We start from the raw sequence: 13,747 nt of genomic DNA on the forward strand, positions 1-13,747 counted from the left end.
CAATACATGTTCGGGGCTCCTTTTACATGAATTACTGCATCAATGCGCTGTGGCATGGAGGCGATCAGCCTGTGGCACTGCTAAGATATTATGGAAGCCCAGGTTGCTTTGATAGCGGCCTACAGCTCATCTGCATTGTTGGGTCTGGTGTCTCTCATCTTCCTCTTGACAATCCTCCACAGATTCTCTATAGGGTTTAGGTCAGGCGAGTTTGCTAACCAATCAAGCACAGTGATAGCATGATCATTAAACCAGGTATTGATACTTTTGGCAGTGTGGGCAGGTGCTATGTCTTGCTGGAAAATGAAATTAGCATCTCCATAAAGCTGGTTAGCAGGAAGAAGCATGAAGTGTTTTAGAATTTCCAGGTAGAGGGTGTGATGACTTGGACTTGAAAAAACACAGTGGACCAACACCAGCAGATGACATGGCTCCACAAATAATCACGGACTGCGGAAAGTTTTTCATTTCATTTGGAAATCAAGGTCCCAGAGTCTGGAGGAAGAGTGGAGAGGCCAAGAATCCAAGTTGTATGAGGTCCAGTATGACGTTTCCACAGTTAGTGGTCGCTATGTTGTATGTGACACAACAAAGCAGGCGCACTGACAAAACAGTCCCGGCTCCTATGCTCTATGCACTATTTTGTAGGTTGCATGTATTATATAGGGTGTCCCTTTTCAAATAGAATAATACATTTTTTTAGTTACATTTATTCTCCCTGTCCTGAGCAAAAGTGCAGAAAAGCCCCTGACTACCAGCAACAGGAAGGCAAGTAAAATTTATGTAATCAATTCACAACTGATGGTTTAGAACACAAAAGTTATTGTTGCCCATAATGACCAATCAGAACCTAGCTTTTTCTCTGAGCTGCATGAAACAAATGAAAGCTATAAGCTGATTTGTTGCTATTGGCAACTAGACTAGCTAAGAGTAATTTCAGTCTCAGACACCCTGGGGGAATGAATTACTTAATGTTCCGGTGTCATTATAATGATACTGGAACTTTGCGGGATGCCCTACATCACATTAACCACTTGCCGTCTGCTCACTAGAGCTCTACTGCAGCAAAGTGGTTCGTTATCTTCTGGCGACGTAGACACTCCCCTTTCTTGGCGGCGTATTATTCAGTCACAGCGGGAGTCGGGCCAGGGGAGGAGCAGCCGCTGCTCTTCCCCGATCGTCGGGGAATCGAGTCTGGAGATCCGCCCGCTTGTGTAAACAGGTGACAGGCAGGGTCAGATTGCAGGGTTCAGCATAGCTGAACCTGTGATCTGTCCTTGTGTCACTCAGTCACCTCCCCCCACACATGTCAGTAAGCACCAGGCATACATTAACCCCTCCCTCTCCAATAAAATTAACCCCTTCCCTGCCAGTGTAATTTTTACAGTAACAGTGCATATGTATAGCACTGATTACTGTAGTAATGTCACTGGTACCCCCAAAAGTGTCAAAAATGTCAGTCAAGGGTCCGATCTGTCCGCCGCAATGTCGCAGTCCCGCAAAAAAATCGCAGATCGCCGCCATTACTCGTTAAAAAAAAAACACCAAAAATGACAGAAATCTTTCCCTTAGTAAACGCAATAACTTTTGCGAAAACCAATGAAAATACGCTTATTGTGATTTTTTTTACCAAACATAGGTAGCAGAAAACAAATTGGCCAAAAATTTAAAAAAATTTTGATTTTTACATTTTTTTGGGGGGAATTTCATATAAAAAAAATGTGAAAAATATTGTTATTTTTTCAAAATTTACGTTCTTTTTTTGTTTATAGCTCAAAAAGTAAAAATTGCACAGGTGATCAAATACCACCAAAAGAAAGCTCTGTTTGTGGGAAAAAAAGGACGTTAATTTTGTTTGGGTACGGCGTTGCATGACCGCGCAATTGTCAGTTAAGTTTGCACAGTGCCGAATCCCAAAAAGTGGCCCAGACGTAAGACAGCAAAATCCTCCGGTGGTAAAGTGGTTAACTAACCCTGCCTAACTGCACCACCCACACCACTTTCTATTTTATACTGAAATATAGTAGAAACTTGTACCTTCTTGGTTAATCAGTTGCACAATCTGCTCCATTTTCTGATTGTATGGTAATCTCCCCTTCCTTCTTAAATCTTTGCTAAAATTTTCATGTCTCAAACAGATATACAAACATACCTGGTTTACAGCATGACTGGCACCGTTTTCAGCCGGTTCCTTATCATGTTTTCCTTTTTAGCAAACATAATGCTAAACTCCAGTGAAAAAATTTTTTTTTTTACATTTGCCAAGTGAAACTCTTATATTCATGCAACCCCTACACTACCACAAGCGCTGAACTTTCGGTCATGAAATTTACAGTACAGTGATGATAGTGGGTGGCTCACACTTTGCATCATCAATTCACAAAACCCCTTGTATTCTTTTCACAGAATGCAAGGAGTTCTGTGTATAGAGGGGATAGGAGGGCAGATGGTTGTCATAATCTAATTTTATCCATTCACAGCACACCTTGTATTCTGTAAAAAGTGAGTGAACCGCTATCATCACTGTACTAGAGCTGGATTTTTACATTTCAGTGCTGGAAGTTTGACTTTTATAGTACAGTTAGTCCCCTACATAGGAACTTTCAAGTTACGAACTTTCAAAGATATGAACATGTGTTTGTATGTCCAATTGTTTGAGTTAGTTCACATTTCTGGCATACGTTCTTATACGTGTATCCTCTACAAGTGGTTGTGCTTCTCTGTACTTTACTGCATACAGTACTTCATTTTTATTTCAACTTTTTTTTCCCCATGTATTATTTGTGTGAAATGTGTTATAAACCTATTACAGTAATTTAATGGGCCGATTGTGTTGATTGGGTACTTTGTCGGACTTACAAACAAATTGGATTTACGAACGTGCTCTCGGAACGGAATTGGTTTGTATGTAGGGGACTTACTGTAGTGTACAGGTTGAATGAAAAAACAGTTTTACCTAAGGCTTTGTTCGAAAATGGGCATACTACAGCGTACGTTCGTGTGAGGGCTGTCTTTACCCATGTAGGGATGCATCCTCTACAAGTGGTTGTGCTTCTCAGTACTTTACTGTATACAGTACTTTATCTTTATTTCATCCTTTTTTCCCATGTATTATTTGTGTGAAATGTGTTATAAACCTATTACAGTAATTTAATTGGCTGATTGTGTTGATTGGGTACTTTGTTGGACTTACAAATAAATTGGACTTACGAACGTGCTCTTGGAACAGAACTGGTTTGTATGTAGGGGACTTACTGTAGTGTACATTTTGAATGAAAAAACTGTTTTACCTAAGGCTTTAATCCCCTTGCAGGCAGTCACACTCATGCCTATTAGGGGGCAGCAGCTGCACAGACACAGCCGCTGCTCCAAGTTTGACATCCATGTGAGTGCGGGGGCACGGCCCCAAATGCACATTTTGTGTGTTCAGGGTCGTGTACCCTTCAGGCCTTGCGAACGAGGCCTAAACCAGCAGCATCCACACATGAGACCCATCATTAGAGGTCATTTTGTTTTTCATAGCAAATGTGAAAGAAACAGAGTTAAGGTCACCTTAACAGAAAGTTTACATGGCAAGGAATATCATGAAAGACCACTCAGAAGGAGCAGCTTCAGCATGGTTGGGAATCATGTAAAGGAGAGCTCATTCAGTGGGCCTCGCTATAGCTCTGTACAATAATTTTTTATGCTGAAACACTAATCTAATCACTGGCAGATATCAGCTCTTCAATTCCCTCACATTTGAGCCTGAAAGGGTAGTCAATCACAAACGTGGTGCTTTAGATCCTTGTTTTTTCCCTCTGTAGCAGAGAATGTTCTATCAAAAAATGCTACTCAGCAATGCAAAACATTTCATTTTATAGGTTTCTAGACTGCTGCAGCTTGAGCAGGTACATTCTGCACAATTCTGTGCAAAAAAATCTTCCAAAACATCCGGGAAACCTCCCACAAACCTACATTAGTGGCTACATTTACTAAGTGGCAAATAGGGGTAGATTTACTAAAACTGGTGCACTCAGAATTTGGTGCAGCTGTGCATGGTAGCCAATCATCGTCTAACTTCAGCTTGTTCAATTAAGCTTTGACAATAAAGCCTGGAAGCTTATTGGTTTCTTTGCAGAAGTGAGCCCGATTTTGCTTTCTCCAGCTTTAGTAAATAAACCCCATAGCATCTCCAGCACTAATGTACTTTCAGGCTTTAGTACTGCTCATCTATGTGGCAGCTGAGAACCAGGAAGCATTCTTCATTATGACAGATGACTGATAAGGTAAATGGAATAGCCATTTATTTATCAAACATTTGTTTCTGATTATCAAACATTTATTTCTGATTAAGCACTTCCCGCCCTATAGGCAATTGACGGCGGGAAGGTGGTTGTATTATCCTGACCCGCCGTCATATGACGTCGGGCAGGATAATGCGCTTTGCGCACCCCCGGGTGGCGCACAGAGTGCCGATCGGTGCTGCGGTGTGTCAATCACAGCTGGTCACATAGTAAATAGGAAGAGCCGTTGATCGGCTTTCCTCAGTTCATGCCTGACAAGCATGAGTGAGGAGAGCCGATCTGCGGCTCTCCTGACAGGGGGGGTCTGTGTTGGTAATCAGAGCATTGATTACCAGTGCAGACCCTTGGGGGGGGTACCACTAGAGACACCAGGGATGCCCACCCATGGCCACCAGGGATGCCCACCCATGACCACCAGGGATGCCCACTATAGCCACCAGGGATGGCAATCAGGGCTCAGGGAGCCTGCCAGTGCCCTCCCCATTAGTGCTGCCCACCATTGCCATCTATCAGTGCTGCTCACCAGTGCCCATCATTGCCATCTGTCAGTATCGCCCACTAATGTCCATTATTGCCAACCAGTGCCACCTATAAGTGCCCATCAGTGCTCTTCGGTGCCCATCAGTGCTGCATATCAGTGCCCATCAGTGCTGCATATAAGTGCCACCCCATCAGTGCCTCCTCATCAGTGCCTGTCAGTGCGGCCTCATCAGTGCTCATCAGTGCAGGAAAAAACATATCTATTTACAAAATTTTATAACATAAACAAAAAAACTTTTTTTTTTTCAAACTTTTCGGTCTTTTTTTATTTGTGTAGCAAAAAAGAAATAAACTTGCGGCGATCAAATAGCACCAAAAGAAAGCTCTATTTGTGGGAAAAAAATGACATAAATTTGCATTAGGTACAGTGTTGCATGACCGCGCGATTGTCATTCAAAATGCAACAGCGCTAAAAGCTAAAAATTGGCCTGGGCAGGAAGGGGGTGTAACTGCCCTGTATTGAAGTGGTTAAGCAGATATATTGGATGTATATTTTGTCAGAAGTCGTATTGGTTAACAGCTGTATTTTGTGTTAAAATGCTATTTACACTCCCAGCAGTAATGATGGCTATCTCTGCCTTTTCACACAGAGCCACTGGAAGTGACAAGCCTATGTGAACAACTATTCTGCATTTTATTTAAGATTTGACTTCAAAGTAACTTTAGATAGCTAGGTTCCACCTTTTGTAAAACATATAAATTGTATGAGAAGTCCTTAGCCAGTTAGAGCAATCCTTTTGAAACCAACACTATGTACTTGTGCTGCTCTCCAACAATGTAGGTAACTACATGCTTGTATAATAAATACATCTATTTTTCAACCTGGCTTTAGCAGTCAAAATGTTACTAAGTAAAACCCATGAGTTTTGGGGCTTCCCCTACTATGACCTAAACTGTTTTCATGGTTTGTCATGTCCAAGTCTTTTTGGACAGCAAGCGTATCCTGAATAACAAGCATAACATGCTGAATGCTTCTCCCATTTCTTCTTTATGCTGTTCGGGGATAAAAGAGATGGGGTATTTGATGTCCAACCCTAGCAACAGAGTTTAGAGCGTTACAAAGGCTACCTGCATTTATTTAGTTATAGGGAATTTTTGTATGTGGGCATTAATAACTTGCAAGACCCAAAAATTGTTATCTCACAGTGGGCCTATGCTGACTATGGGGTTTGATTTACTAAAGGCAAATATACTGTGCACTGCAAGCGCATTTTCTCCAGAACGTATTAAATGAGATAAAGCTTCACTTTGCAAAGAATACTCAATCACATGCAAGGGGAAAAAATTTGCATTTTTTCTTGTACATGATTAGATGATAGAAATCAGCAAAGCTTCCACTCATTTCAGAGCTTCATCTCAGATCTAGAGCAAATGCACTTCAAAGTGCGCTTGCAGTGCACAGTATATTTGCCTTTAGTAAATCAACCTCCCTTTTGCCATTAATTGCTGGCATTCATAAAGTAGGATTTGATTAGCTGAATACAGAAAAAAAGGCATTAGGAGAGAAAAAATGAAATGTGTGAAAGGCAAAGCTTTGAGCCTAGTATACACTATCAGGTTTTTTACTGACAGCTCAGGTCGGAGCTGCTGTACTAACAATCAAACATTAGTACAGCGATATTCCTTGCAGAGCTATTGTGTTCTAATAGGGGGACGGCCCCCCGCCCAAACATTCTGGTCAGCGCTCTTAGCCATTGGCTGAGAGCACTGATCGGGAGCATGCTCCCCCGTCAGGAGCCGGCTGGCTTCTGTCGGACCAGTTGCCAATGCCATACATATGGTTCAAAATGTCAGCCAGTTTTTTTTTCTGCTGGCTTCTGTCAGACCAGTTGCCATACATACGGGCCGAATGTCAGACAGTTTTTTATTGAACCAGCCAATGTTGCCCGACATTTGACCCGTTTGTACTAGGCTTAAGCTTAGTACACATTAATAGTTTTTTTTTTTTTTTTCATTTAACCCAGCAGGGCTGAATGAAAAAAAAACTGACAGCCCCGAAGGAGCTGCTGTACTAACCATGCAATGTTAGTACAGAGATCTCCCCTGTTATGTTATTATTTACTGACAAGGAGATGGCCCCCTGCCAGAACACTCTGGTCAGCCATTGGCTGAGAGCGCTGATCAGGACCTATTTCGGTCATGCCCCTTCGACAGAAGCCCACCGGCTTCTGTCTGACTGACTGCTGCACACACTCTGTACACTGAATACGTGGATAGTATAGTGTGACAGTCAACTGAAATTAAGGGTTTCGGGAGAGGTTACACATGGCTTTTCCAGGGTTCACTGTCTAGTGACAACACAACACAGCAGACGCAGGCCTCAGTATACTATTTGCCATTGCAGCTGACCCTCTGGTTTCTTCTAATCACCCCACACAGCTGCCCACAGCTCATTCCATTGTGTTGTCTGCCTCTATTCAACCAGCTAAGGTATAAGATTGGTCCTAAGCACTTCCCCAATATAGATAGAGTATCTCCAATTGTCAGTCAAAAAGGAAAACACTACTTAGCAATGGAGAACCAAACTTACCACTTTATTATATTGGTAAAGACCCAATAATATAGAGCATGCAATATACTAAACTTACCACCTTATTATATTGGTAAAGACCCAATAATATAGAGCATGCAATGTACCAAACTTACCACTTTATTATATTGTTAGAGACCCAATAATATAGAGCATGCCATGTACAACACAAAAATTATACAAGGAGTTTTGCCACATCCTGTAAGAGTTCCACTACTTAGGTTCTTATGGTTAAAAACCTAAAACACTTCACTTATGGCGCTTTTCCACTGCATGGAACCGTACCAGTTCGGCACGCTTTTGTGCTTTTCCACTGCTGGTACCGCATGGTATAGGGTCGGAACGGTTCGGTACGATATAGGTTTGCTTTTCCACTGCATGGAACCGAACGGTACGGTACGGTACGGCTCTGAAAAAACAGTACCTACTCGATTGTGGTTCCAACAGGTACCAAACTGGTACCATATCCCACAATCCTTTGCATGCAGTCACTACTAGCCACTGATTGGTCAGAGAATCCCACCCACCCCGTTGTTATCCCACCCACTTAACTTTAGTACTACTTTAGTGGAAAAGCAAACCTATACCGTACCGTACCGAACCGTTCCAACACTATACCATGCGGTACCAGCAGTGGAAAAGCAAACCAGGCCAAGCAGGGCCGAGTAGAGCCGAGCCGGTACGAGCCGGTACTTGCAGTGGAAAAGTGCCATTACTCTTAAACTTTACAGAATCTGATTATAAAACAAGGATGAAAAAAAAATCTGTCTTTGATGCTAAGATAACCATTTAGACATAATTTTTCCAGCACATATGACATTTGACTGGTGGCTATGAACAGTATAAACTTTTTTTCTTTCCTTTTTTATTTAATACTGGTTCCTGGATCTCCTCTATTTTAGTTGTCTGTACTGTAAAAGCACTTTGGATTCAGTGTATAAAATACTGGCGCTGTAATAAAAAAATAGCTGTGTTAGCACTTCATATTACACTAAAGACTTTAGCTACAAGGCTCTTCCTTGCTCCTTTACAGATATCAGGAAAAGATTATTAAAAGAAATCTATGGCAGCTCCACAGGAAGCAGTCTGAGAGCTGCAAATGTCCGCTTTAATATTGCTGCCACAGTGACAAAGTAATGATTTAGAAGAGCGAAGATCCCCTTAAGGAGGACGTGTGAACTATGAAATTCCAATTAACTCTATTGTTACATTTTGTTTTTGAACATCAAAATCTCCTCTGGGGCCAAAACAGCTTATTTCCCTTCTTGCTAGAGGTTTTCCTTGTTGGACCATTGAAAGTATTAAATCAGCACTTTGAATCATAAGGAGAGCACACAAGGATAGTTATGTTGGGTTACAGTGAAGAACACTAATATATCTCCTCTAGCATTTCCCAGTAGAAATTATTTTTCCCTTAATTGAGTAAAACAGGTTTACAGAACAAACAACTCTCTTTGATGATCCCAGTACATATAAGCCTATTATGCAGTCCAGTCTTTCAATTCCATATTGAAATGTATGCCTGGAAAACATAAAAAAATATTGAATACATCACTGTAATACATGCACAGTTCTCAATGTTTTATGCATTAAAAAGAATTCAAGTACTGAACAATAAATAGTGATCCTACAAAAATCCATTGAGCTCCTTTATTTCCTGTTGGCCGATAATGGTGCCCCAGGTCCACTAAAAGGGAGTTTCCCCCTTCTGAACTACAGAACTCCATCTATCTTCGCTCCACTTTCTCCCTGTCCATGTGCGTAAATTATTTTCTGTCCTAGCTACCTCCTAGATCTTGCCCACACTTTATATATATCAGTGGTTCCCAATCCTATCTTTGACCTGTATCCCTAGGAAATGTTTGATTAATGTTTGCACCCTCTCCAAAAGTATTATCATATTTGGGGATGAAGAGAACTGAATCCATTTGCATACAAGTATGTTGTGGCAAATGGAATGAGGACACATGAGTGTTTTTCCACCATATAGGAACATAATCAATGCTGCACACCAAAACCCCTCCAAAGTCTTGCTTTCAAACTACAACATACTTTTCAAGAGCTCAATTTTGTCTGCAAATCAAAAAGATCTTCCTTTAGTTCTTCAACACCTGAAATTTTGTCTAGATCAGGGCTCGACAAACCCCGGGCGCCAGGTCGCATTTGCGACTAGAATTAGCGACCTGGCGCCTGGGGTGCCCTGCAGGAGGTGTCCTGTCCCTTTTGCGCCCCTCACCTCCTCCTCGAGTGCACGGACTTCCGCGCCGTCCACAAATTGAGGCCCCGGCTTTTCGGCCTTCTTCTGTGAGATGAGAGGCTAGGGGAACTGGCGCCCTCCTGTGGTGGCCGGGAGTAATGCATGTTCTCAATGCCTTACCATCTCCTTCCAACGAGGAGAGGAGAGGGAAGTTTTTTTAAGGCTTCATCTCTCTGTCCAGTTACCATTGCTTAAAGGTAAGTGGACAGGGAGTGTGGTTATTATTATTAATTTATTTTTTAAATGTAAAAAAAATAAATAATAATAATTTTTTCTTTTTTTTTTAATTATTAAAAAAAAATAAAAAATGTTTTTCTTTTTTTTTTTCCAATTCTTCTTATTAAAAATTGTTATATATATATATATATATATATATATATATATATATATATATATAAAATCTTTTTTTTTTTCCTCATCGCCGTGCCACAGCCAAAGGCCCCTTTCACACGGGCTGTCTGATCGGGTCCGCCTGTCAGTTTTTCAGGCAGACCTGATCGGACCCTTCATTCTCCTCTATGGAGCAGTAATCTGCCGCCATCTGATCCTGTCCGCCAAAAACAGACGGATGGTGGTTCTATTTTCTATCCATCCCGTGGATCGGATCAGATGGCATCGGATGGAAAGAGACAGAGAGTCTGTTTCCATCCAATTGCACTATATCCGTTTTATTAAATAAAGCTTGGTTGTTAGTTAAAAAAAAAAAAAAAAAAAAACTGGCTCCTAACTTTTTTAGTTGGCTCCTAGATTTCAGGCAAATTTGTCAAGCCCTGGTCTAGATTGTAGCAATATGGATTAATGAATTATTATTGTTGTTATTATTATACAAGATTTATATAGCACCAACAGTTTGCGTAGCACTTTACAACATGAGGACAGACTGTACAGTTACAAGTCAATGCAATATAGGAGGAATCAGAGGATCCTGCTCATTAGAGCTTAATGATCCATTCATTTCAAATCTTCTTCAGGTCTCCAGCAGCAAAATATCCATAAAATGTGAATTTAGTAGTGAGTGAAACAATACTTTAAAGCAACCCTGTCATAGTAGAAAAAAATCCTAAAAGAAGGTGCCCTATTACAGAAAAGCTCTTATACTCACCTCTACTGTGGCCTCTTTCTCTTACCTCGACTCCATTGCAGCACTCTCCTTTCAGCATTCAACACTTCTGCGAACATTAGATGCCTGTGTCCTCACTCCCAGTTATGGTTTCATCCTCCGATCCCTACATCACTGCTGAGTCCTGTAGAAATGTATGGGTTGGGGGATGGGATCACGATGCTCAGTGGGAGACACAGGCCTCTGACACTTTTGGAATTGTTGAATGTTAAAGGGCTTATGCACACAGATGCATTTGGGCATAAAAGTGTACAGTGACGAATGAGTGGCATTGATTGCAAATAGTACAGACTGTTGGCCACAGGTGTATGCCAGGACACGTGGCTTCCAGGAGTGGACATATGCTGGATTCTTGCAGTGTAAATCTGAAAATATCCATTTGCATAAGTACTTAGAGTAAAACAGCTCTTCTATAGTAGAGTAAAATAAATAACACATTATTAAATGCTTTTTTTTTTAAAAAAATCCTGACCCCCATTAATAAAAAAGATACAGTATATACAGGTTTAAATACACTATATTACCAAAAGTATTGGGACGCCTGCCTTTACACACACATGAACTTTAATGGCATCCCAGCCTTTTCCATAGGGTTTAATATTGAGTTGGCCCACCCTTTGCAGCTGTAACAGTTTCAACTCTTCTGAGAAGGCTGTTCACAAGGTTTAGGAGTGTGTCTAAGGGAATGTTTGAGAATTATTTCAGAAGCGTATTTGTAATGTTAGGCACTGATGTTGGACAAGAAGATCTGGCTCGCAGTCTCCACTCTAATTCACCCCAAAGATGTTCTATCGGGCTGAGGTCAGGACTTTGTGCAGGCCAGTCAAGTCCCCCCACCCCAAACTCGCTCATCCATGTCTTTAGGGACCTTGGTTTGTACACTGGTGCGCAGTCATGTTGGAACAGGAAGGGACCATCCCCAAACTGTTCCCACAAAGTTGGGAGCATGAAATTGTCCAAAATGTCTTGGTATGGTGATGCCTTAAGCCTTCCCTTCATTGGAATTAAGGGGCCCAGCCCAACCCCTGAAAAACAACCCCACACCATAATCCCCCCTCCACCAAATAATTTGGACCAGTGCACAAAGCAAGGTCCATCCCCAATTTGGGGATGGCCCCTTCCTATTTCAACATGGCTGCGCACCAGTGCACAAAGCAAGGTCCATAAAGACATGGATGAGCGAGTTTAGGGTGGGGAGGGACTTGACTGACCTGCACAAAGTCCTGACCTCAACCCGATAGAACACCTTTGGGATGAATTAGAGTATACTGCGAGCCAAGCCTTCTAATCCAGCATCAGTGCCTGACCTCACAAATTCGCTTCTGGAGGAATGGTTAAACATTCCCATAGACACACTCCTAAACCTTGTGGACAGCCTTCCCAGAAGAGTTGAAGCTGTTATAGCTGCAAAGGGTGGACCAACTCAATATTGAACCCTACAGACTTAGACTAAGATGCCATTAAAGTTCATGTGCGTGTAAAAGCAGGTGTCCCAATACTTTTGGTAATATAGTGTATGTATATATATATATATATGGAACCACTACACTCCCTTTTCAGCATATAGCTACATATAAGCTCTATATAAGGCTCTCCCTAAATGTAATGATATAGAAAAACACATTTGTTGAAACACAATTTTTTTCTGTGTGTGAGGCATCCAGATATAAACATCATCCCTCCTATGTCATCTAGACATCTCTCGGATTTAAACATTGAAGCAAGTTTTTGTCAAAAATCTACTTTTCCAAATCATTTGACGCTACTGTTATAGAAAATCAATCTTTCCCTCGCTCTGTTATAATCATTTGTATTTATAACTTTCCAGCATCTTTCACAGAACTACACAAAGTGAGAACATACCAGGGACAGAACAATTACCTTATAACAAACACAGATAAATAAAGGAGTAACAATAATTGAACAAATGTGGTAACAATCATATTCTACACAACAACACGTAGTTATTGTACTTTTTTTAGCCATAGCAACAACCTTGTCGCACTGCCTAGATAGGTATTTCAGTAGTAACGTCATTCTTGTCAGGACTGAAATTTGTACTTGAATACAGAATACAGAAATAAAATAAAAGCAGAATACCGAGTACTTTATTCTAAATAGGCTTCACACTAATACATTATGCCATTAACTTCATTTTTAATACATTTTTATTTTAAATTGTTTAATTACCCCATATAATTTATAGTACAATCACATTGTAATAAATCATGAAAATAGTGGTAAATTAGTTAACATACAGTATCTATCACTTAAACTTCTAATTTAATACATTATTAGCCTACAAAATTTCCCAGGATTTACTGTCACTACCAGAGGAACCCCAGGGGGTTGGTACAGCAACGGGTCTAAACGTTGGGATAAGGGGAATAAAGAAAAAAAATATGTTGCAAGTGTGAAGCTTTATAGGGGAGATCCTAGGGGTCCAAGTCCATATAAAACTGTCAATTTTATCTTTCTTTATTGTAGGGAGTTTTTTAAAAAACATTGTGTACTTTGCAAAGAGACTTTCACTGTGCAAGGGAACTTTTCTTAGCTTAGCAAATTGGGTGAACCTCTGCTTTTAGGAATGGGTGGGGATGAAGATTAACTTTTCCTTCATGTTTTCCCATTAACTCTTGGGCTCCAATTTTGGGTGACATGGGAGGACTGGACTACCCCCCTGGGTGAGCTCTTCTGGGCTATGCTAGGCACTTGCGATAGGGTCACTGCATTACACATTGGTTTCCTTTGCTCTTTGCCATTTCCATCATTGTCCGGGGACAAGGTTGAGGCTGCCGTGGGGGAATACTAAACCTTAAGGTGGGCCTCGACTTTTAGAAATAAATGTACGCTGTGTACACTTGCAATATAACTCCTCTCCAGTTGACTCTCCAGTCCCTGTGACATTGTACGCCTTCTCTGTAACTTGCATTTAGGAGACACATACTAAACCTTGTCCACATCCACCTGCCCAGCGTATCACGGCTACCTCACTCCTAGTAATGGTATGGGGC

This window comes from Pelophylax lessonae (assembly GCF_965119305.1).
Source record: "Pelophylax lessonae genome assembly, chromosome: 5".
NCBI classification, from domain to species: Eukaryota; Metazoa; Chordata; class Amphibia; order Anura; family Ranidae; genus Pelophylax; species Pelophylax lessonae.